This window comes from Gorilla gorilla, chromosome 2 (genome assembly GCF_029281585.2).
Source record: "Gorilla gorilla gorilla isolate KB3781 chromosome 2, NHGRI_mGorGor1-v2.1_pri, whole genome shotgun sequence".
In the NCBI taxonomy this organism is placed as follows: domain Eukaryota; kingdom Metazoa; phylum Chordata; class Mammalia; order Primates; family Hominidae; genus Gorilla; species Gorilla gorilla.
The window spans coordinates 110,466,586-110,491,509 of record NC_086017.1 but is presented as its reverse complement, the minus strand read 5'-3'; the positions used below and the strand labels follow the sequence as shown (position 1 = coordinate 110,491,509).

The following is a 24,924-nucleotide window of genomic DNA, read 5'->3' as shown; positions in this document are numbered from 1 at the left end:
ACGCCATCACACCCGGCTAATTTTTGTATTTTTAGTAGAGACATGGTTTCACCATGTTGGTCAGGCTGGTCTCAAACTCCTGACCTTGTGATCCGCCTGCCTTGGCCTCCCAAAGTGCTGGGATTACAGGTGTGAGCCACCGTGCCCGGCCCTCTGAAAGGTTTTAAACAGGGGTGAGTCACAATCTGGTGTGTACCGAGAAAGAACACCTGTGTGGCAGATGGTGCAAACAATTAAGAGTGAAGTCTCCAGAGGGTAGGAGGCATGGGATGAGGGGCACTTAGAGAAGAGGTGAGGGAAAATGAATGAAGATAAATAGCTCCTCTACTGTATCAGGAGGGAAGGCATAAGAGACAGGATGTCCTGAAGCTAAGATGCGTTAAGTTGAGGGTGTTTCATCCTCGCAGGGAGAAAAGAGTGAAGACACTTTTGAAACATTCCTGAGAGCATTTTAGGTAATGAGATTTTAGTACTGAAATAAATTATTCAACTGGGTGATATGTAGGCTATACCAGCTACTCAGTCTTATCAGCTAAAATATGCCACTAGCCATTTAGAAATGTAACAATACTATTATTATTTTTCAGACTGTGAGTGTCTTTAAAAATTAGAATCAAAACCAAGAAACAACTGTAAAATAATTAAGAAGTCAGGTGCATGCTAGGTCTAATAAATGAGTTAACACCCATGAAAGCCCTTAGTACACTAGAGTCACATGACTATGTTAGATTGTGACAACATCTAAGAAAACAAAAGGCATGACATCTGATCAAGCTTGGGATGTGATCATCAATTTTACTGTAGGAAATGCCTAAGTGAATATTCTCAGTACATCTTTGGCTTTCTGAAGCATATAGATCTTTTCCTCCCATAAAAGGATGAAGTCAGTTTTTTAGGTACAAAGCTATACCATTTTCCTATTTGTCCTAAAAGCAAGTTCAAGCTGAGAAACCATCTTAAGGTTTGAATGAGGAAGTTCTGATAAAAGAAAGTACAGAAAAACCAACTCGAAATTCCACTGAAAGGCAATGTTCAGCCATTTCTTTGTCAAGAAAGTTCTGACAACACAAAAGGGCTTCAATGGGGATGGCATGCCCAAGTGGACTTTTCTCACAAATGCATAACACTGGACAGATTTGGAATGTGCTGTTCTTTCTGCTAAAGACATTTTTCCACTCTTGGCCTTCCAAAACCCAGAGTTCAAAGCTTAACTACTAGTTTTTTATGCAGGAGCAAATTGACCACAACACTATTAGAAAAAGACGTGAGTCAGTGTGTTTGGCTCTTTGTTTCTTTATTGTGTTCTTCGGAAAAGAAAGATTGTAAGGAAAGAAAAGCAGGGAAAGACTGACTGCCTTTGCATCTTTTCCTTGAGGGGTGTTTGCTTAAAAAATAATAACCCTAAACTGAGCTATTATTGAGATTTATATTAAGCATTTTCAAGTTTTGAAATAGGAACAAAGTCCAACAGACCCCTGTGAGGCAAGCTTTTTTTTTTTTCTCCTTATACAAACAGATAAATTGAGTTACTGACCAGTGAAGTAACTTCCCTGGTCTTGGTTGCATTCAATGAAAAGAAAGCACAAACTTAAGGTTTGGGATTTTAGATAACCACTTTGATCATGTCAAGCTGACAACCAAAAGGTTAATAATGTGTTCTACTGTGTGTTAGGGAGATGAGGTTTTCTAGCTTAATAGAATAGAATTCTAGCGGAATTCTATTTCATATAATTTATATGCATTTATGCATGTGTGTTTGCATAGACACAAACATATTAGAATAACCTCAACTTTCCACAATCTTTAGGAAATGAGATGGTTTGGATAATTAAAATTTTCCCAATAGCTGATATTTTATACCTTTAAGGATCAAAATATACTTCTTTTGATATATACTTAAAATACATAATGTTTTTCATTTTTAAAAGATGCTACCAAATATGTCAATAAATTTATAATTAGCTGTGATTCAGTGATTCTTTTAAAGATGTCCTTAAATCGTACAACTATTTGTGTCCACAGTGAATGCCATTTTGCTTTCTAAATTCTTGTGTTTGTATAGCTTCTTTTTTTCTTACTTTCTTGTTAGGCCTCCATACTTTTCTTTCTTCCTTCTGTCAGTGCACTTACTTGTTGCAGCTCCTCTCCTTTTTCTAGGTCGGTGCTTCAAGTTGGCTATGTTCTGAGAACTCAGAGAACCACGTGTGTTAACATTATTCATGAAGTAAAGGTAAATAGGCTCAAAGTGAAGACTCCACATGACTGCTTACGAATATAAACCTTAATGACCATTGTCTTTTATTCTCTGAGCACTTTTGATTTACTTTTTGTCCTCAATTGTGTACTATGAAGTTGAAATTGTCAAAAGTTAGAATTTTAGATAAATGAAATATCACTTTAAATATATTTTACTTCTAAAACTCAACTTGCAATAATTTAGTTTTTCTCCAGCGATTCGGATACTATTTACCCAATGAGCGTTTACTGAATGCTGAGTGCCTCTGTCTGCTGCAGGGCCTCAGGACCTCACAATATTTCAGGGTCATCCCTGGGACCACCAGTTTTCATTGTGTAGTACCTTGATGGCAACAAATTTAAGATCTTGTAACCATTTTAGTTGAAAGACTACCATGTAAAGACAGTTTCCTGTTTTGTATATTTTAAATCTATGTGTGTTGAATGTCTCAAAAGACACCTATTAGGTAGCTGACTTGCTAGCTTTTTGGCACCTAGTGGGTGGGATGGGTCTTGAATTAGTTATCCTTGACAGTCCTTGAGTGAGAGCCTTCTGCAGGGTAGAGATGGGTATGATGTGAGAGGACACTTGCCCCAGGGAGGGCTCAGAGAAATGCAGAAAAAGTGGCCTCTCTTCCATAGTAAAAGGAAGAAAGGGGTTTTCACATTCCCCGTGCATTTGTTCTCTAAGTGGCTTTTTACTGGTTTCTGTGCCTTTCAACTGCAACCTATGGGTGCAGTAGAAACCATCCTTGATGGCATCTAGCACAGGGCTTGGCACATGGTGGGTCTCAATAACTATTGAATGAATGAATAAATGAGGTTGGCATGGAAGTCCTAACCAAACAAAACTGAGATAATAGAACTTGAGAAGATAAGTCTTAAAAAAAACCTCTTATGGTCCTTCTTCCTTTGTTTTTATGAACTAAAATATCTTCCACTATAGCTTGTAATTTCCTTTATTCTCACATTGTGCTTTTTTTTTTTGAGACAGGGTCTTACTCTGTTGTCCAGGCTGGAGTGTAGTGGCACAATTACAGCTCACTGCAGCCTCCACCTCCCGGGCTAAAGTGATCCTCCCACCTCAGCCTCTTGAGTGGCTGGGACTACAGGCATGCACCACCACACCTGGCTAGTTTTTGTACATTTTGTAGAGATGGGGTTTCACCATGTTGCCCAGGCTGGTCTCAAACTCCTAGGCTCAAGTGATCTACCTGTCTTCATCTCCCAAAGTGCTGGGATTACAGGTGTGAGCCAATGTTCCCAGCCACATTGGGCTTCTTAGAGCCATTTTCTTAAGATAACCTGGACTGATTCTTGGTAATTAAGACACACAGGTAAAAAAGTCACGACATTTCTGACAGGAAAATGGAAATCATGTAAGGTAGAATTGTGATAGTTAATATTGAGTGTCAACTCGATTGGATTGAAGGATGCCAAGTATTGTTCCTGGGTGTGTCTGTGAGGGTGTTGCCAAAGGAGATTAACATTTGAGTCACTGGACTGGGAAAGGCAGACCCACCCTCAGTCTGGGTGGGTACCATCTAATCAACTGCCAGCACGGCTAGAATAAAGCAGGCAGAAGAAGGTGGAAAGAGCAGACTTGCTGAGTCTGCCGGTCTTCATTTTTCTCCTGTGTTGGATGCTTTCTGCCCTCAAACATTGGACTTCAAGTACTTCAGCTTTTGGAGTCTTGGACTTACACCAGTGGTTTGCCAGGGGTCTCAGGCCCTCGGCCACAGACTGAAGGCTGCACTGTCCGCCTCCCTACTTTTGAGGTTTTGGGACTTGGACTGGCTTCCTTGCTCCCCAGCTTGCAGACGGCCTATTGGGGGACTTCACCTTGTGATCATGTGAGCCAGTAATCCTTAATAAACTCCCTTTCACAAATACATCTATCCTATTAGCTCTGTCCCTCTAGAGAACCCTGACTAATACAAGGACTCTGGTATACTGACATTAAATACTGTAGGGAATATGCACAGGGCTTAAGGAGATTTATTGGTGCATCAAAATACAGGGGCCAGGATGCATCTAGGATGCTGGCAGCCTCAAGGAGAGTGTTGTAGAGCACAGCAGCAGAAAACTCCAGAAACTCACGGGATGAAGTAAGATCTTAGATGAGACATTCAGAATAGCCACATTTTTCCTGGTGATGCCACAGCTGCCCACCACACACACACAGACACATACACAACCCACACGTGGACTCTATATATACTGTGCATTGACATGGTGAAGGGAGAGAGATGCCCGTGAACTGGACAGGCATTGTGCAACCAGGAAAATTTCCTTTTTGGGGAACTGGTGGGGAGATTGAACTGTTGCCATTTGGTGCAAACAAATAACAATTAAACAAAAAACAACCCCCCACCCAAACCAAACCAAAACCAAAAAAAAGACCAAAAATGTCAATCAGCCCATAAATAGTTTACACTGCCACCATGACCAATGCACAGCAGGACTCTGGCATAGTAAAGAGTTCATTAAATGAGCTACAAGGCACAGAGATTCTTAGTGCCCTTATTTGCAACATGTAGACAGCGACACTTGAAGCTGCTGCTCACCTAAATGACCGCTGTGCTGGCACTTAATTAAACATTCAATAATTGGTTTTCATTAGTATTAAATAAACTTTTATTGAGCACCTTCTGACTAGCAGACACTTTCTTACATGTTATCTTATTTAACTTTCACATCAATCCTGAGAGGTAAGTTTATTTTAGAGCAGAGGAAGCAAAGACTTGGCAAGACTTAGTGTCTTGCCCAGGATGGCTGCGTTGTTCAGTGGTAAAAGTGGGACTTCATCTCAGGGCTTCTTATGCTAACTTCAGTGCTTTTTATTCAGGTCATGGTAGTAGCTTTCCATAGATAATTTAAGGTATTTTATTTTGTCTGCATAAATTACACACATTTGGGCATTAAATAAAAAGGGGGATTTAAAACTATCATTTAAAAATTTACAGACAGGTTTAAAATGGGTGTCCTTTAAAATCATAAACTATACAGAAGATAACCCACAAAACTATTCCTGCTGACTAGCCCATCAAGACATGTTAGCTGCCATATTATTGAGGAGAGTTTGGGTTCTCTTCTTGAAAAGCACATTCTCAATCACTTTTCCCTAAGCAAACCTTGCAGGTCAGTCCGCTTTCTTTTGCTGCACTTTCTTTTTTCTGCTACCAGGATGCTCCAAATTATTTCTGGATGTGATTTTGTTAAGATTCAGCCTGGATTAGTAGAAAGAAGAGGACTTCAGGGATGGGATGATCCAGGTTTATATTCCAGCCCCAACACTCACGATATTAATTATATAAAGAAATTGACTTAATCTCTCTAAGCCTCTACTGCCTTATGTGTAAATTGTAGATAAAACCCCTCCCTGCCAAATTCAAATGAAGGAATGTACATAAAATAAATGTAGCAAACTGTAAGTTTCTCCACAAAGGTTATTATCATCATTATTTATAGATTATTTTCATGTTTCAAAGTTCCCAAATTAAGATCCTTGCAACACTCTTTTGCTGATGTGGCGACAATGAATTCTATTTCATAAATATGAGAAGCAAAACATCTCCAGTGTACTTTCTCTGTGGAAAAGGAGTCATGGATTCTTCCTTTAGCCACTGGCTCATGTCTGCAGATGAGAATTTTATTTATATGTATTCAAATGTGATTTAAACACATGGTGATTCTTTTATGGCTAGATATAAAAAATTTACAAGTTAAATGTTATTGCTATCTTTACCATTGACTCTAGAGCTTTCTTATGATTCAATTTGTAAACATTTTACAAGGCAGAGGAAAATACACACCCATAATTATTTCTTGATGTTGTCTGGCTCATGACAGCAGGATAAAGTCTTTTATTATTTTAGAAAGAGTTTTCATTGAAGGTTTTTCCAGTCATTCCAAGTAAACTTAGCTGCGAATGGAAAAGATACAGCTGATTGCCCTGGCTTCTGGAGTGGCTCTCCTGCCCTTGTCCTGCTCTGTGCTGAGTCAGAAGGAAAGCACGTAGGGTGGCCGACCTCTGACATCATTAAACATCTCTGTAAACTATTGCTGTTAGAGATTCACTCTGGCTTATTTTCTGAAGGCTTATTAATAGGTTAGAATCTAATCTGCAGACAGAATGTTTGATCACTTTGCTCATGGCTTTGCCAGGTACAGGATTTTATTGCATGGTTGGCCTGTTGGCATGATGATTCCTGAAGGGCTGTTGGTAAGCCAGCAAGTGCCAGGGGCACATCATTGTCAAATTCCAAGACATGCTACCTCCCCTGACCTGCTGGCGGAGAGCTTAGCCTTCTTCACAGTGTTTCAGGTTGTCCACTGCAGAACACAGAAATAGAGACAAAAATGCTCTGGGAAAATCTATGATAAAGAACTACTTTTCTTTAAAAGGTGGTGAGGTTTCAGGAGGAAAGAAAAGCAAAAATCTGTGAGCTGAATTTGTTTCCGATACCCAGGGATAGTCTGTCTCTGTAGAAATGGTCATATTGAAGACTGAAGCAATTGTATGTCTCAGCAGGTATTTAAACCATGCTTTTTCCCCAAGGGGAAAAGAAATGAGATGGTAATGAATAATGGAACTTTTTCATTCCTCATCCCATTTTGTTTATATAGTGATAAAGAATCCAGGCAGTGATAGGGTGTCATTCTGAGGGATTTTAAGCCACTAAAATAAAGGAAAAAAAGGAGGCAAACACCATTTGTACAATATTATTAAAATTACAGATATAGGGAAGAAGACTTCTTTAAAATAACATAACAGTTGGCAAAAGACCCTGTAGTCAGGCAATGCATTGAACATGACATTTAATGAACACTACTGCAGTCATAGCATTCACTGGGGATAGAAAAAAGCATATCTTATTCAATTTTTTCAGTAGTTTATATGCTCACCAAGGGACCTAAACCATAGCACATAAAAAGTTAAATAGTTTCTTGTTCAATACAGTATCCATTAGGCACATATGGTTATTTAATTTTAAATTTAAAGAGATTAAAATAAAATGTAAAAAATCCAGTACCTCATTTGTGTTAGCCACATTTAAAGTGCTTAGTAGTCCTAGCACTTTGGGAGGCCAAGGTGGGGAGAGCACCTTAGCTCAGGAGTTCGAGACTATCTTAGGCAACAGGGTGAAACCCTGTCTCTATTAAAATACAAAAATTAGCTGGGCGTGGTGGCGTGCACCTGTAGTCCCAGCTACTCGGGAGGCTGAGGCAGGAGAATAACTTGAACCCGGGAGGTGAAGGTTACAGTGAGCCAAGATCATGCCACTGCACTCCAGCTTGGGCTACAGAGTGAGACTCTGTCTCAAAAAAAAATTAAAAATAAAAATAAAGTGCTTAGTAGCCATACGTAGCTAGTGGCTATCATATTGGAGAGCTCAGCTGTAGAAGGCAGAATGATTCCATCATTGCAGAAAGTTCTATTAGACAGTCCTGACTTATTCAATACAGTGTATAGGTGACATATTACTGACATGAGTAACTGCTTGTTAGTTGAGAATAGGGAAGGATCAGTGCTTGTTATAATATTGATGAAGGCTTTAACAGGATTTTGAAATTATGGTTATTCTGACAGGTTGAAAGGAGAATGGGGGACATTTTCTGTAGAGAAAGGAAAAAGGAATGTTTGGGGGAGTAGTAGCCCATCAGATTTAATTCCTGTTTATAGACTTGAGGGAGATGAAGATGAAAAGAAGCTTTGGGGTGAGATAGGTTGTGAGACTCGACAAGCTAAAGTGTTTGTTCTACATTTCATAATGCCATTAAATCCTTTTGAGCAGGGTACTAACAATCCTGGGACAATGGTCACATGGGAAATAATTTTTCTTTGTGTAACCTGGTATATGGAGCACCAATATTAATATTAGAATACCATTAGGCATTCATCTTATGCCCCATGTTTAGCTGCAGAGTTGAGTCAAAGCCTAGTAACACTGTGTATGTGTGTGTGTGTGTGTGTGTGTGTGTGACAGAGAGAGAAAGAGTGAGCAAGAGAGAGCATATATTTATGCTATGGGATGGGGAAGAAAGGGAGATGTGGAATGTGGAAGTTCAGTTCTTGGTTCTCTCAGAAAACCACAAGGAAGACTGGGGTAGTGTTGGTCATTTCATGAAGTCCTAAAGAAATCAGGATATTCTAAATTCTATTCAGAACTTTTATTCTTTCTAAGATGTTCATTTTCATCAAGGAATATTTCAGAATGGAAAGGAGTTTCTACCATATCTAGATATACCCCAATCACATCAAGGCTTCAAGAACGAACTTAGGCCAAATTGTCCCTTTTTAGAACAATTTATGGGGACAGAGAGTAGCACAATTAAAATCTTCTTTATTCACCGTCAACTTATTTTATTCCCCCACCCCTATTTTTTTTCTTTTCTTTTCACATTTATTAAGCCCTTATTATGTGCCAAGCATTGAGGTTGTAGAGGTAAATAAGACACAAATCTTTCTGTAGGGAGCTCACGGTCTTTATGGAGATGGACACACAAATTAAAGCCATGCCATTATAGAATGGAGACAACTGTGGCAGGGCTTGTACAGAGAGTTCTAGGGAGTCTGAAGGAGATCCACGAGGCAGCTTGGGTCAGGCTGGTTTCAGGCATGTTCTCACAGAGGGGAAGATACTTACTTAATCTGAATCTTGGAAGAGGAGTATAAATTAATCTAGTAGATTAAGTGAGAAATACTACAAGCAGAGAGGGAAGATCAAGAACAAAAGCCAAAAAGCATAGCAGAATGTGAGCATGGGGAAAAAGCTAGGCTTTGTTTCCTTTTTTGTCTTTGGCACAGGATAAAGGAAGGGCTTGAGGTATATTTATTTCTATATATACTCTCACTGCAGGCTAAGCAGCAGGTGTAGACAACATACACATTTTCCTAGGTGACTCTCATGGCTTGGGGGAAACATTTAAGTCATCTTTACTGTCATCATCTGGCTATGGTTTATGGTAAAAGTCGTGCCAAAGAGAATAATCTGGGGAGCTAGATACAAGTTCATTTAATGTGCCGAAGTGCCTTTGCTCTAGTGTTTCTCACAGAATCATGGAAATTTCTATTGCCTTAAGAATGACATGCTGGACTGTCACTCTTTTTACCGGATTGGTGCCAAGCAACTTGTCTTCACTTGGGGAGAGTTTATGGACTAACTTTTAGCCCTTAAAAATTACCCTAGGGAGAAATGATGTTTTTTGTTTTGTTTTGTTTTTTGTTTGTTTGTTTTTTCTTTTCTAATTACACAGTCCTTACTTTTTTGGCTCTGAAATGACAGCATGCTTTTAGATTAAAAAAAACAAAAAAGAAAAAGAAATTAAAATCACTGTATTAAACAAGAAACAGCCAGTAAGCAGTGTCTAGGAACAGAGCCACTAGAATTCTCTCACTTTCTTTATGAGTCAGAGGCGCTGTCATAGGAAGTTTATTTTTATTTTTTTCCTTGATGATAGGACAAGACATCATGAGAAGCAGCACAGGCGGGCAGGAAAACCATGGACTTTGGACTGTGACCTGGTTAGAAGAACCTGCTCTGCCTCTTCCTAGCTGTGTGGCCCTAGGCAATTTGCTTGACGAGTGGAGGCTTAGTTTTTCTCATCGTTAAATTGGGAATAATAATACCCTTCTTGTAGGGTTGACATGGGGAATATAGATAACGGGACTAGCACAATATCTGGTCCTGTTAGATAACAAATAGCTTTTATTATTATAACCATTAATGATGTGTTTGAATTTCTCCCTTCTCCTTTAGATGACTATGAGCTACTTATTTTCTTAAAGGAGAGGGTGCTCAACTGTGCCACTTATGGGATAGTGACCTCCAGGCACTAACTTTGTGAAGTGGAAAGATAATTCCCAGAGTAATGTCCTAAGAGAAATAGTAAATTGTATGGAGTGGGAGGTCTGAGTGTCGTAGATAAACTAAGTAATTCCTCATTCAGTAAATTACACCAGAATATCAGTGTGTTCCTCCTACAGAAATTAGCTCCCTATTGATGGTGAGAAAGCAAATGCTCAAAGAAAATATTTGGCCAACGATCTTGGTTAGTTAATGATAGTAAAGATAAAGCAGGGAATTAACAGCTCAGAGACTGATGAGCTAGTTCAAAGAATTATCTAGGCTCCTTGTTTATTGAACTTATTGCTCATTGTTGGCCGCTTCTCTCTATACAGTATCCAGAGAGTGGGATGGAAAGGAAGAGACAACTTCAATTTGTCCAGTGTTCTAAAGATTTTTTGGGTAGAAGTGGAGGTTGAAGATATGAGAGAGAGAGAGAGACTTGAATAATATTTCTGGCATTCTTGCTATTATTGTAATAAAGAATTGAGCCATAGAACACAGGCAAGTTATCTGCTTCTTTTGTTCCTTTTCCCCCTGGGTTTTAGAAATCTCTCTACATATCTTATAGTGACATTCAGTATGTATTACTTAACAACTAGCAAGACTGAAAATACCATGTTCTGACTGATCTTGAAATAATGCTGCAGGAAGTGATACTTAAACTACTCTTAAGCTGTTCCGTAGAATATCAGTCCCAGGAGATGCGCTCAGGCAGGGTAGATCTGTCATCAAATGTTTAAGGAACACTCGATTGTAACATCTTTGAAGGATGAAAATATATATAGCATATAAAAATTTCTGTGAAGTCATACAGTGAATAAAAATGTTTAATATTGTTTCATTGAGTGTTTCTAAAACTTATTTGACCACAGAACTTTTTTCTGTATAAACATTGATGAATCCCAGGTAGCAGTGTTTTGAAATGCACTTTGGAAAATGTTGAAGCAAGGGATGCAGAGATTTTATACAAAAGTCATTATTAAACAGTTATCTTTCTCCAGTTAAAATAGAGTTTTTAGATCAGAAACCCTGTATTGTATGTGAGAAATTCCCCTTTGGCTGGTCTCAAAATACAGATTGGTAAGAATATAAGCCTTTTAAGACTCTTTAAGCCATTTTCTAATTATTATTTGTTTTTTTACTTTCCACTTACCCTTGATCTTGTTTGGCCTTTTGAGATATGTGGGATTGACCTCTGTATTCTGAGAAACAAAAATGCTCTTGCTATATCTTGGAAGGTTATGCGGCTACTTGACATTTTATCCCATTTTGACTGATTTTGTATAAATACTTTGAGCCCTTCCTAGTTATTGTAAGTATAATCCATTTACCGTACTAAATTAGTAACCATAAAATGCATGCTTAATTAGTATCTTTCTGAAAAATACTTGACAGGACCTCACATGTCTCTAAGTGGTAAAGAAGGTAGTTATTTAAAAATTGTTCTGCTTAAGATAAATAAATTAAGGCACAGAGATGATCAGTGACACGCCCCTTGCCCCAGAGAGAGTCAAGGTGTTTTTGAAATTAAAACACTGAAGATTTTCTGGTGATTCACAAGTCACATGCACACCAACTCCATAGCTTCATCTCTATGGACACAAAAAATGATCTTAGAGGATTGCTGTTTTGCTGTGAATTTCAGAATTTTTACTAAGCAAGCAGCTCTCCTCTGGTGTGCCAAGGATTTTTTTTATGGTCCTAATTGATCTCTATCCCCCAAAGGGTTCTGAATTATGCAAGTGTCTCAAGTCCTAACAAGCCATCCCCACACAGCTGTGCAATGGAAATGTTCAACAGAAAGGTATTCACTTCAGTCTAGGCAAGACCCTGGCTTCTCCCTGGAGATACCCAGATTTCGGGGAGCAGGTTCTGGACCCTCTGGGCTGGAGAAGCCTATTTGGCCCATTTCTGTCTTTTTTCTCCCAGCTCCCTTCCCCTTACTCCACTGACAGGGAGGGTCTAGTCACCACAGGCTTCCTCAGTCTTTGTGCTTGTCTCTCACTGACCCCCAGCTGCCAGGCTTTGTTTATTACTGAATTGAGCATTTAGATTCAGTCTTGGCTGGTGGTAGCCTTGGAAAGAACATTTTCTAAGATTGTTTTAGTTTTCTTTCAAATAAACTTCCACAAGCCCGGACATTTCAGGCATTGCTAATGCCAGAAATGTGGGTGATTTATTCTTAGAGGCTTAAATCAGGATTTTTTTTTAAAAAAGAAAACTAACAATGTGATCTACTACAATGGCATACATTTTAGCCATTGGTTGTAAGGGACACTTTGCTCTGCCTTCGATCTGAAAAACTTAAATCTAAAGGCCCCTTCTGGGACCAGATCAGTTTCTATTGAGACACCCAGCCCCTGGCTCCCTCTACTGGTGAACAACCTCCCTCTCCATTTGGGCAGCAGGGGATTGTAATTAACTGGGGGCTGGAAAAGGGACTAGACATGTCCTTAAACTAGAACTGTGGATCCAATAGCATATTTTTGCCACAGATCCCCTTTCTTTCCTCATTCTTCCAACCTCAACAATCTTGGCTACCTAACTCACAAATTCTTAGCTCCCCCTAGTGCCTCCCTTCATGTACTTTTTGGCTTTAATCTTATGTCTGCCATTTAACAAGAAGCCGCTTGTTTGGATTGATAGCATTGGTGAACACCATGACTCCTGGACTTTAAGACTGGGCAATCGCTACGTAGATCTTTAAAGAAATACAATAATGTACAATCATCACTGAATTTATGAATGAAGTTTAGGCTTATCGTCAGAGTGTAGACAGCATGCTAGTTGGAAGAAGATCCTAAATGGGATGATGGCTTGAAAATGTGTCCCACCTGCCCCATCACAGTGCTCTTCAGTCAGCTGTTAATATTTGAAATCCTCCTACTGAACTGAAGGCAGCTGCAACTTAACCCCTCTGCTGCCATGAACTAGCCATAATTGCCTTAGAACACAAAGCCTCAATTATGCAGGCCATTGGCCCAGACTTCTAAAAAGCAGCTGTTTTATCTAGCTAACAGAGGGGACTAGAGAAGCTCCCCAATAGGCTAGATACATGTTATTTCCTAGAGAAGTTGACAGCTGACACCCACACCCAGGCCTATTTAGTTAGAGTTGGAAAAGTAGCACATGAAGTGATTGTCTTCAGTCTCAGCACATCAAATGATCCAATGCCTAAATATCCTGTGATGTAAACACATCAATTGGAAGCTTAAGAGGGACAGTCTTCAAGAAAGACTTACTTAAAAGAATGTTTTCACAATGATGCTTAGCCATAGGCTGTGTTAAATTTAACATATAATAGATCAATTTTAGAAACACACTTACTATTTCGGAGATATGGAAATAATTGTCAGGCATGCTTCAGAGGAAAGTGAAGAAGCATCTGGGCTAACATCTGTCTGCTTATTCAGGGTAAATTGTTTACAGAAACAATACAAGAATATTCTTTCCTGCCTTCGTCACTTTCTATGATGGAGTGACTTTATGTGTTACCAATAATTGTGTTGTTATTTTAGCAGAGAACATTTCAATGACTTGACATCCATGGAGTTATTATCCTGGGTCAGAGTCAAGTCTAAAAGGAGGTGAAATGAGGTTCCTTTCCCACTTGAGGTCCAGTCAAATGATAAGAAGAGTTTTAATAGATACGGTACTTATAAAGCTTTCACACCTGTGTCATCCAGGCTTCAATTAGTGTTGTATTTAAAGAACCCTGACTCAAACAGAAAGTCATCTCTCAAGCATTTGAGAGGGTCTGGTTTTGGAAAATCCTATTAAAACCTCTTGTAGCATTTCAAAACTCTTGGAGATTCTCCCTCCTCTGTTTCAGAGGAATAAACTCTCTTAGCTTCACTGTCTTGTCTCTATACTCTTGGTCCCTTGATCACCTCTCCCCTCTGTTACAACAAATCTCATACCTACACATTCTGACTGATGTGTCCCTTAATGTTTTTCCTGATTATCCATTATGGGTATTTTGCTCTTTCTCTCATTAGAGGCCGAGGAAGGTACGAAATGGTTAAATTGGCAACACTTTGTCTGTTAGGTGGAAGAGGAGAGTTACGCTGTAAATCTCACATTCTAATTCATTTGTTCTCTCAAATGAATATTGGAACTAGATCTTAAGCCTCCTGTAAAAAATAATACAGTTTCTAGAACTCAGGTAAATATGGGAAGAACTAGTGAGAATATTGCAGACAGGAAAATGGCTTAGCCATTGCTAAGGCTAAAATGAACTCTCCTAGATTTCCCAAAGCAAGGGAGAATCTTAAACTCAATACATTTGAGACCTGAGTCACTGTATGTCTGTATAGACTGTTTTCTACGAAGTAAAATTTACTTTGTAAATCCCTTACTTTGTAGAAAGTAGTTTTATAGAATATATTTTCTACAAGTAAGAAAGGAGTTTAGGAAAATGGATATTTTATACTTAGCTTTCTTCCCCATTCATTCACCCACTCAACACAGATTTACTGAGCAGCTACTATGTACCATATCCTGGGCTGGTTAAAAACATACCATCCCTGTGATGGTGATGACCATTGACTTCATTCTTCACAAGAATTTATGTCAACGTGTCCTAGACATTTGGTAGTAGAGGTATAGCTGTAGTCCAAACCTCTACCAAGCTATGGTTTCTGAGAGCCGTGTATGTTAAGTGCCTACGGAATGCTCAGCATAGTCAAAGACACCTTAGATTCACATTATACGAGGAGCCACACTGCAGTTATTCAAGATTAAGCACTGGCTGGAGAAACTGGCTGTATGAACTCCAGCCTTGGGTGTGCTGTACTCATCTGGGTGGCCTTGGGAAAGACATTAATCTTTCTCATCTTTTGCACCTGTAAAATTAACTTTTAGTTACAATTAGCTCCAAGGTCTTTTCCAGCATTTATCTTTTATGATTCTCTAAAGTTTTTTTAATTTCCAAGAAGTTATAATAAGTACTGGATAAGTAAAATGGCTTTGAAACCTCATCTCAGATATTCTGTTGGAGGCAAGTAGCAATTTTAAATTACTTTCTCCTAGGTATGTGAATTAAAGTTTAGAAAAATGTGAAACTTTTACATTTGATAGGGTGAAAATTTATATCCTATTTAAGAGAAGTATGAGGAAATTTTTGGTAATGAGAGAAGCCACAAGTATGAGTGGTTCTTTAGAAACTTGTTCTATGAGAATTAAAAAGAGATTTTTTCCAGGGAAAGAACAAAGGAGATGTCACAGAGGGACTATGACTGCATCTGCACATCTTGAAAGGTTTGCTGAAGGAGAGAAGGGTCAGTTTTTATTGTCCAGGAGGGACAATGGAAGTGAGCCCCAAATAAATAGAGGACACCGAAGGTGAATTGTCAGGTGTGTGTTCATATTTTACATAGTCAGCTAAAGTTGTTGCTTTTGCTCTTATCCTACACTGAGAAGTTAGAATTCATTATTTTTATTTTTATTGATTACTCTGTGATCAGTTTTGGTGAACACTTTTCGTTTCATTCACTTCAGTTTGATCTGATGCAATTTCAATGGCTTCATGAATTTGAGTACACAGGGCTTCAGGCTTGTAGACATTCTAACCTTGTGTGACTCCCTTTAACCCCATTCCTGCAAATCTGCTTGAGGAAAAACTATGAAGAACCTTCTTCCTCAAACAACAAATGGAGTTACTAAAGTGATAGAGGGATCTCTCATTAGCAGCCTTTCTCTGTTTGTGTTGAAATGTGGTTAATGCTCATACTTCTCACTCCTTATCTCTCTAGAAAGGGGAAGTTTAATAGAGCTATAATTTAGTACTGTGGGGTGTAACCTGCTGTTAATATCTGCCAGGTCACTGGAAGATCTTCTTCATTATACTCTTAGCATTTTGTGACAACTTTTGAACAGGTTCTTTAAATAAACGTGTATTCCTAGATGCTTTAGGGATTGAGAGATCCTTTTCACACAATGCTAAAAAGAAAGATTCTCTAAATTCCAAAGGGCATTCATTCTCCCCTTAATTCTTCTCTCCTCTTCTTTTGGTTTTCTTTTCACTCAATAGTTAGACCAGTGCACCTTTCACAAGAATACACTCAAGTTTCAAGATCTGTACCTTCTTTAACTTATGTACATGTATGTTTATAGGGGTCTGGTTGAAGAGAAGGAGGTCAAGGCAGAAACACCTAGCTCCCAGAGGGTTACTTGGAGGACCAGAGGTTTTAGGAAATATGGTGTGTCTCAATCTGTCTGCAAGTTTCCATACCAAAGTGAGTAACCATGGATAAGGAGTAAATTGCTGTTTCTAACTTTTAACTTACAAATAAGCACTCAACATTACACTTTTCAGGAGACTTAGGGTTGGTTTTGTTGACGTGACCCATCCGTTAGTTAAAAACATGTTTTAAGGAGTTTTTTATTTTAACTCATAGTATAGCTTTTAGAATTATGACTAGCAAATTACTGTGGGTTTTTAAATATGGGGCAAACCTGAAATCATTTTCATCATTAGAACCAAGCTGTTCTTTTCTGCTAAAGAAGGGGGGCTAAGGAGAAGGGCATAGTAGAGATGGATCTTATACTCTCATTGATTAAAAAACAACAAACAAATAAAAAGACAAGAGTAGACATGGATTTTTGCTCTTCCCCATCCCCTCACGTTCACATAAATGAGGGTTGGGAGAAGTTGCGTTTCGTAACAGAGCTCCTAATCTTGCTTTTCTCCTAGGGCACTTCTGTGATTCCACCAACTTCTCTTTCAAGTCCCTTTTCACCCCAATCCTCTTCTCCTTGATTTTTATTTCATAAATAGGAATAAAGTGGCATATGTTTTCTGATCATGAAAAGGATATCATTTTATAATTTTGACAATAGTAGAACATCTAAAATGCACATTTCTGTAGGATCAGCAAGCCCTCAAAATCAGTAGAGCTCCCTAATTGTGTCTCTAGTGAAAGGGGCAGTTTCTCATCTTATCTTTTCTGAGAAACATTAAGAAATCCTCCCAAGCCTGCCACAATGGCATTGGTTGGGTATAGTCATGGACTTGATCAAGACGCAGCTATATAATGGCAAAAAGAGGAGACTCACGTGAAGTATCCACATCCCATGCAGAAAGGGGGATTTGGGGGTGACTACATGAAACTTCGACACTGATTTTTCTAAAAGCTTAAGAAGAGCAGTGTCATCTTGCTTGGTATGTACCCTATGGAGAAAGGATAGCTTTGCTCCTGGGAAAGTTAGATCATGAGCAATCTAAGATGATCTCACTCAGTTATTTAGGGGCTTGAACTTGATGGGACATAGGGAAGGCAGTTACTGTTTAACGGTCCATAGCTGGCCCGGTGGATTAATTGCCAGAGAAAGCAGAAGTAAACCCTTGGAGAATACTTTTATTCCCAAACTTAGGAATAACTGGAAGCTCATTTAAACTGGGAGCATTTCCCCCTCCACCCCAAGAAAAGATAACTTCCCTCAAGGGGATCTGGTGAATGAAGCAGCGTATTTTCTTCCTTGTGATAATGGGTGTGAGTCAGGCACTACCATAAAAGAAGAATTAACTTGAATGTGCCACATACTTGATCTGGCCTTGTCCCATACCAGTACTCTTGTCATGGTTGATTACCTATGTGCATCAGATATAAAGCAAGCAGTCTGCATTGTGGCATGAGATAAAAGGTATGTTAATATGCTCAGGTCACATGCTATCTTGGCCAATAGTAATTTTATATAATTTGCTTAAAGGAAACTGCACTTCTTGCAATATTTTTTTCCAATGAAGAAAAATTTAACGTGACTGAAACTTTAGATATAACTCTTGCATTTGAGTAATAGCATTGAATCCTCTCCATCTCAAGCAGAACTTTTAAATATTTTTATTACTTTTGATATGCAAAAGCTAAGGAGAAATGGTTTGGAAGACCTAAGTTAAATTTCTAATGAGTCTTGTTTCTTTAATAGGGGAGAATTTTATACAGCTTCAGTGAGTTTTTTCTTTCCACATGAGATAATATAAACAAACAAAAAAATAAAAAAGTGGAACATTTCTCTTCTTACTTTAAGAACCTTAAGGGCTAAAAGAGTGGTTTGGTTTCCTGACTGGTACTTTTGGTTTGCCTTCTCTAAGTGGTCTTGAGCAATTCCCCAGAGGAAACATTTGAAGAGGGTTTTTCTCCCACTTGAGAGAGTTTCATCCCACACACCCCAAGAATTTGATGGCAAACTTCATGGACCAAATGTCTGGTTTTACAGAAGTGGCTGTGGAGTATGTTTTTCCTTTCACAGGTGCACATTTATTCTACCTTAGGAATAAGAAGAGATCATTTTCTTTTAAAGAGGGTAGCTTAAACACTGAATATCTCTGATAATTGGATGCCAATCAGGTAGGTTGTAATTTACTAAATGAGGGGGAAAAAAGGTGGAAAGAAGGATTAAAACTTCCAAAGCCTTTCTCGCTGATCTTTCTTTACAACCATCTGGTGTGCACAGAAGTATTGTATAATCTGGCCTGTATTATTCTCTTACTGTGAAACATATTGAAACGCTTTGTGTTTAGGTGTGTGTACAGAAATTCATGAAGTTCTTTTATACACTTTCTTAGTTCCATCGTAATTCTCATTTTAGGATGTCGTGAAAAGATAGCCTGGTGAGAGAGCACATTCTACCCTGGCTTGTGAATTTGGATTTGTTCCTTCCTATCTACCAGCCACCTGATTACTTACTGTCCCCGTGCAAAGGGCACCCGTTCACATCATTTTTTTTCCAAGCGCTAAAACCTGGAAAGATATTTTTTTAAAGGACTCACAGAAGCTGTCTTGGGGGTTTGGAAAACATCACAAAATTGTTAGCAGACCTTTTGACTGTGCTATTTTTAGGAAGTTAACTGTGTTCTTTTAAAGTACATTTTTGACAATGGGACAACGTTTTCCTTGCCCCCACTGATGTGTGAAATATGTACAGTGAAAAACGTCAGTACAACACCCCAAACAGACACATTTTAGCCTAAGCAACAGTCAGCAACAGGAGAAAAAGTGATTTAAAAAGAGAAAGGTTTCGCAATATTTATGCTGCTGTTTCTTCCCTGAAGGAGCTTTTATTTTACCATTCAAACAGAAGTTTGTTTTCAAACCAGTTGCTAGTTAAAGGAGCAGCGGATCGCGCATCCCTAAGAATCAGCTCTAACCAAATAGCAAACGCGTTGGCCAGAGGGTGACTTATTCCCCCATAGCAACCCCTGGTAGGTGAGCTGCCTGCAGAAGTGCTATCTTACCTTGAGCACGTAAGATCAGGGAGAGAGGCTCGCTGGCTCCCACGGAGAGGATCGGGGAAGGGCTGTGATCCGCTGCTGGTAACATGCACTTGGCTTTTATGGGCAGGTGGGAGGAGCTGCTCCTCATAGTAGGTGGGCAGGGAAGGAGCGGCGGGCGGGCAGCCTCTGGAGGAGCTGGACACTCTTCTCTGGGGAGGGGCGGGCACAGACTGGAGCCCGCAAGGCGGAGGAGAGACGACGGGGCGGGGGGAGGGGGGGCGCGGTCACGAAGGAGGAAGGAGTGGAAAAGGGAGAGAGAGGGAGAAGGGAAAAAAGAGAGGGAACGAGAAATAGTAAAAGGGATCTAGACCACAAATGGGGAAAGGTGGGGGAGAAAATGAATAGCAGAGACAGAGAGAGAGAGAGTGTCTGGGAGGAAAGGGGAATCGGAGTATTTTCCGTTTTTGCATGACATTTTTTGGCAGGGGCAGTTGTGGGTGATTGTGACTTTTGAAGGTGTTTTCTGTGAATTTGGGAATTTGAAAAGCTACATAGCGGTCCGGGAGAACTGAAGGGTTTCTAAGCGAGGCAAGGGAGGGGAAGCTGGGCGTCCGGGCAGCAGAGCCAAAGTGCAGGGTGGACCCGGACCTGGAGCTGGAGGCACTGACATGGCCTGGAGCCAGGCAGCCCCCAGCCCTCAGCCCCGTCCCACCGCCCGCAGGTGAAAACCGCCCCATGCCTCTCCCTCCAGGCAAGGCTTATTTGACAAGAAAGTTCCCGCGCTGCCTGTCCTCTGAGCATCCAGAGGCCCCTTTTGAGACTTCGGCAGCATTAAAGTAAATCCAGCAACGGGGAGGATTCGCGTGGACTTGCTTGTGGAGAGAGGAACCTCAGAACCAGCCTGGGTCTTCCAGCATCTGCTTATGTAACGTAGGATTTCAGAGCTCTCTGCCCTCTGGTTATTTTCGGTATTTAAAACACTCTCATTCCTAACAATCGGAAAACGTCTTGGTGCCACAGTTCTTTCTCAGTGTGTCTTAAACATTAAGAGAGGATTCAACCAACAAGTGGCTAAAGGATCAGTCTGAAATTACTAAGAAACGCATTCAGAGAAAGAAAAACAAGCTCCTTTCGCTGCTGAGTGGTGACTCACTTCCTAGCCCAAGCCTGATTTTTACCACCAAAGGAATTAAAGCATTTTAAAAGAGAACCTGAAGCTTGGGGTGGGAGATACAGTACCGGGAGGGGGAAAAGGCGGGAATGGGAGGCGGGGGAGGGATGGGTAGGCTGGAAATAATAAAGGAACGAACTTGTACTGAATATGTATATATGTACTTGACTCAGTGTTCACCGCAACCTTATGAGGTAGGTATGATTCATATTGTGCAGATTTATTTATTTTTTTAATTTAAAGAAAGGCATCTCTAAGGGTTTAAATAACTAGCTCAAGCTAGCGAGAGGGGGAGCCACAGCTAGCGAGCTTGCAAACCTTAGGCACTCTTCAGTACACCAGGCTGCCGTATAGAACACCTAGGTTCGTCTCAGGTTAGATCCCGATGTCATTGGCTGGTAGCAGGCTCCAAGAGAAGGAAACCTGATGGTGAAGAGCAGAATTACTCAAACTTAGCACTACTGAAACTTTCGGGAGAATATTTCTCTGTTGTAGGGACCTCTCCTGTGCATTGTAGAATGTTAAGCAGTATCCGTGGCCTCTACCCACCAGATGCCAGTAGCAGTACCCACTCCGCACTCCCTACCCAGCTGTGAAAATAAAAAATGTCTCTAGATTTAGCCAAATGTCGCTGAGGGACAAAATCCCCTCCTCTTCTTAAGAACTATTCGTCTAAAAAAGGTCTACAACTATAAAAAAGCATTCTAAAAGAATCTATTAAGAAAATACCCAATAGTGCCATTTGGATAATAATAATACCTACGTCCATATGTGCCGAGTTTACACTGCACTTAGGTTTTTACATACGTATTTCCATCTGTTAACTTCAAGAGCTCAAAGCCTCAATTGCTTCCTTTGTAACTAAGCTCGTTCTCAATTGGTTACGTCTGGGAGTCAACGAAATAAACTCCCATGTGCCTGGGATATGAGGCAAGAACAATCATATATGAAATAAAAAATTTAAATTTTTTATCGTAAACACAAATTTGACACTAGAGTTTTCAAATTTACTCACGATGTTTTGCATTATTGATTATTCGCCTTTTTATAATTTTTTATCTCTATGTTCCCTATTCAAATTATATTCAATAATTTTTTGGCTGCACAAAGTTATAACTAGTGGCTTACTAGCTAGTAAAAAATAAGTGCTCAATAAATATGTATAGTCTCGCTAATTGAATAAACAGCAATATTGAGGACTGACAATAGAGAATGGTCAGCATTTGTTAGTTTAATGAATGCTTAGAAAGCTAAAACTTTCACATCAACTTTCTGCCCGTTTGCTATTTGGTTTTACTCTCTTCTTACCCTCCATAACTCAGTTTTCCTCTTCCCAAATAGTATGTCTTTTGAGGATGTGGCCAAATCTATTGAGTGAAGTCTATCAAACTAATAACACTTGTTACTAGACCTAGAAATAGGACTGCATTATCTATTCTTGGACATAACGCTGAAATCAGATGTGATTTTACAAGCACAATACCACTTTTGGAACTTTTTAATTTAGCAAAGAATGTGTTCTGGGGAAACAAAATGGGACTTTTAGAGGAGAATCTGGGTGACAAAGTATGTTAGTAAATACCCTTATCAGATTACAACAAATCATCTTTTCTATCGTAAGTTAATTCTTCTCAAACATTCCAGTTCCATCACATATGTGTGGAAAAAAAAAAAAACCAGAAAGGCAAGAAAAGCACATTTGAAGAAAAGACAATTGATGGCTGTAGGCTGAATTTCTCTTCTTATTTTTAATTCTTTCTTCCTTTCAAAGCTGAATATCCAGCCAACATAACAAAAGCACTGCTTTCATTTTGTTTGGATGGCACTAATAATTAGTTCATTTCTCCCATTCACACTTGCCTGAATCTGATTCAGTAGCAGATCTGGACAACAAGTCAGGAATCCAGGAATGTCGTCTCTTTGCTGACTCTTAGTGTGCCCTTCCTAGAATCTCTCTGAAGGTGACTGAGGTTTGAAATGACCTAGTTTGGTCTTCTGTGGAAGGAAAGGAATCCAATGACAACATACTAGATGCTCTGAAGTTTCCATTGTGTGGCTATAACAGCTACAGATCATTACCTTACTTTTGAGAGCTTTGCAAATGTAACCCTTTTTTGGAGTTTATTTAGAATTAATCAGTTAACAAATATTTATTAAGAATGGATATCAGACAATGTGAGGTATTCAAAGCAGAGGAAAATATGACATCTTTTCTCACAGAGGAAGAAAAGCATGAAATCCTGATAGTTGAATTTTAGTAAAGAGACTTCAGGGAGGAGGTGGCATTTGAGCTGAGCCATGGAAAGTAGCATTTGAATAGACGAGTGATGGACAGTAGTACATTCCAGGCAAGGGAGGGTATGTGTGCAACCAGGGAAATCACAGGAATATTCAGAAGGTGGTGAATTGGCCAGCATGACTGAATAGAAAGGTCCATGTGGTAGAACAATGAGGCTGAGAAATGGAGAGGAGGGATGAGGAGGGATGAGGTCACCTCAGTAGTCTGAACTATAAACTATATTCTGTAGGCAATGAAGAATCAATGAAGACTTTTGAGCAATAGAATGGCATGGTGAAAGTGGCATATTTTCAAGATTTCATTTTTCTTTGAATATAGGGTCTTTATTGTGGCTTTGCAGATAAATGCTTGCCTGTGCATCTCAGACTGTTAGCATACTTAGAAATAGAGAAAACAGAGTGTCTGCATCCTGCAGACTTGGAGGCCTGAGCAAGGTGGCAGAAACAGTAGTGGTTCTAGCCCAGTTTTCCCTGGAGTGTCCTGTATGGTTGTAGGAAGGGGGTAGGAAGGCAGGACCCTCTCACGGTGTGGCCAGGATGACATATGGGATTCACATAAAGAGTGATGTCTTCTCTGTGTGTCCGAGGAGCCCAGTGTCTTTCTCACCTGCTGTAGCTTTACATTATCCCTAAATAATATACCTGATCCATGAGATCCTTGAGTTTTCAAGGATTTCTGGATTGGAAAACAATGTGATCTGGCTTTAAAAACTGCACATTCACATCTATGTTCTCAAATAGTTAATTTTTAACTATTTGTTTGTGCTGCCCATGCCAGATTTCAAGCTCTGATTCTTCCTTTCACTCCTTAGAACTTTAAAATGCAAATGAATGTGGCTTTGGCCTAAGCGAAAGTCACAGACAGGTGTGCTCACTTGAAGTAAATCTGACAATTTGAAATACGGTGTACAGAAATTTGCTCTCCATCTATCAAATGACTCATCAGTCAGTCAGTCTTACCCCGTGCTAAGCATGACCAAATATGATCGTAGTCCGTAAGGCACTTAAAATTGCCAACTCTCCTAGGGCATTTAAAATGGGGTTTTATTTACAAAAATGGAAAACGCTTTATAGCACAGAAGAAAGGCACACCTCTTAGGCATTCCAAAGGACCGTTGGATTTTGTGAGTCACTGTTTTCCTGTTGGCCCATAGGGTACAGCTGACTGATGCAGGTGACCCCACAGATGACTGCCTCACAGCTCCTGCTGGCTTTGTAAAGAGCAGTGCATGGAGAGTCAGGAAATCTGGAGTTTAGTCCCAGCTCTGCCACTAACTACCCAGGTGAAAACTTGGGGCAGGTGTTTTATCCTTTTTGGACTCAGTGTTTGCATTTGTAAATGTGTCTGCATTTGTAAAATAAGAAGGCTTAACCAGACCCTCTCTAAAGTTCTTTCCACCTTCCAGATGCCTGCTGTGTGCCAGTTGGTGGGCACTCCACTCACTCAACATCCCCATGAAGTCAACTCAACATACAATGATACACATGCTCAATTTAGGTATGTGTATTAGGGTTCTCCAGAGGAACAGAACCAGTAGGAGATACACACTCACACACACACACACCACACACACACACACATACCAGTAGGATATATATGAGTTTATCAGGGATAATTGAATCACATGATTACAAGGTGAAGTCCCCTGCAAGCTGGGGAAAGAGAGAAGTGGGTAATGGCTCAGTCAAAGTCTGAAAGCCTCAAAACCAGGGAAGCTGACAGTGCAGCCCTCACTCAGTCTGAGGCCGAAGGCCCGAGAGCCCCTAGGGGGATGCTGGTGCAAGTCCCAGAGTCCAAAGGCTGAAGAACCTGGAGTTTGATGTCCAAGGACAGAAGGAGAAGCTGAGTTTCCAGCACCACACAGGAAGAGAGAAAGAGAAATCTGACTTAGAAAGCAAGCTACTTATCCCCATTCTTCCACTTGCTTTGTTCTAGCTGCCCTGGTAGCTGATTGGATGGTGCCCATCTGCACTGAGGGTGGGTCTTCCTCTCCTAGTCCACTGATTCAAATGTCCATCTCCTCTGGCAACACCCTCACAGACCCACCCAGAAACAATGCTTCATCAGCCATCTAGGCATCCCTCAATCCAGCAAGTTGATGCCTAATATTAACCATCACAGCATGGAAGAGCTCCTAATTCATTACTCCAGT

General features: G+C 39.9%; 1 protein-coding gene and 1 long non-coding RNA gene across 6 annotated transcripts in view; both read right to left on the bottom strand.

Moving 5' to 3' along the window:
* COL8A1 (collagen type VIII alpha 1 chain) overlaps positions 1-19,733 on the bottom strand; it is a 155,775-nt gene extending 136,042 nt beyond the window's left edge. The window contains exon 1 of one of the 5 annotated variants that reach the window (XM_019023547.4): positions 19,324-19,733. The gene's annotated coding sequence lies outside the window, so the exon portion shown is untranslated. The remainder of the gene's footprint in view (positions 1-19,323) is intronic. The other 4 variants (XM_055383541.2, XM_063703504.1, XM_063703503.1 and 1 more) reach the window with 4 other exon arrangements.
* A 2,589-nt stretch (positions 19,734-22,322) lies between these two features.
* Positions 22,323-24,924, bottom strand: part of LOC134757988 (uncharacterized) — a 37,528-nt gene continuing 34,926 nt past the window's right edge. Inside the window, exon 3 of the long non-coding RNA XR_010132676.1 lies at positions 22,323-22,468. This is a non-coding gene — a long non-coding RNA (uncharacterized lncRNA). The remainder of the gene's footprint in view (positions 22,469-24,924) is intronic.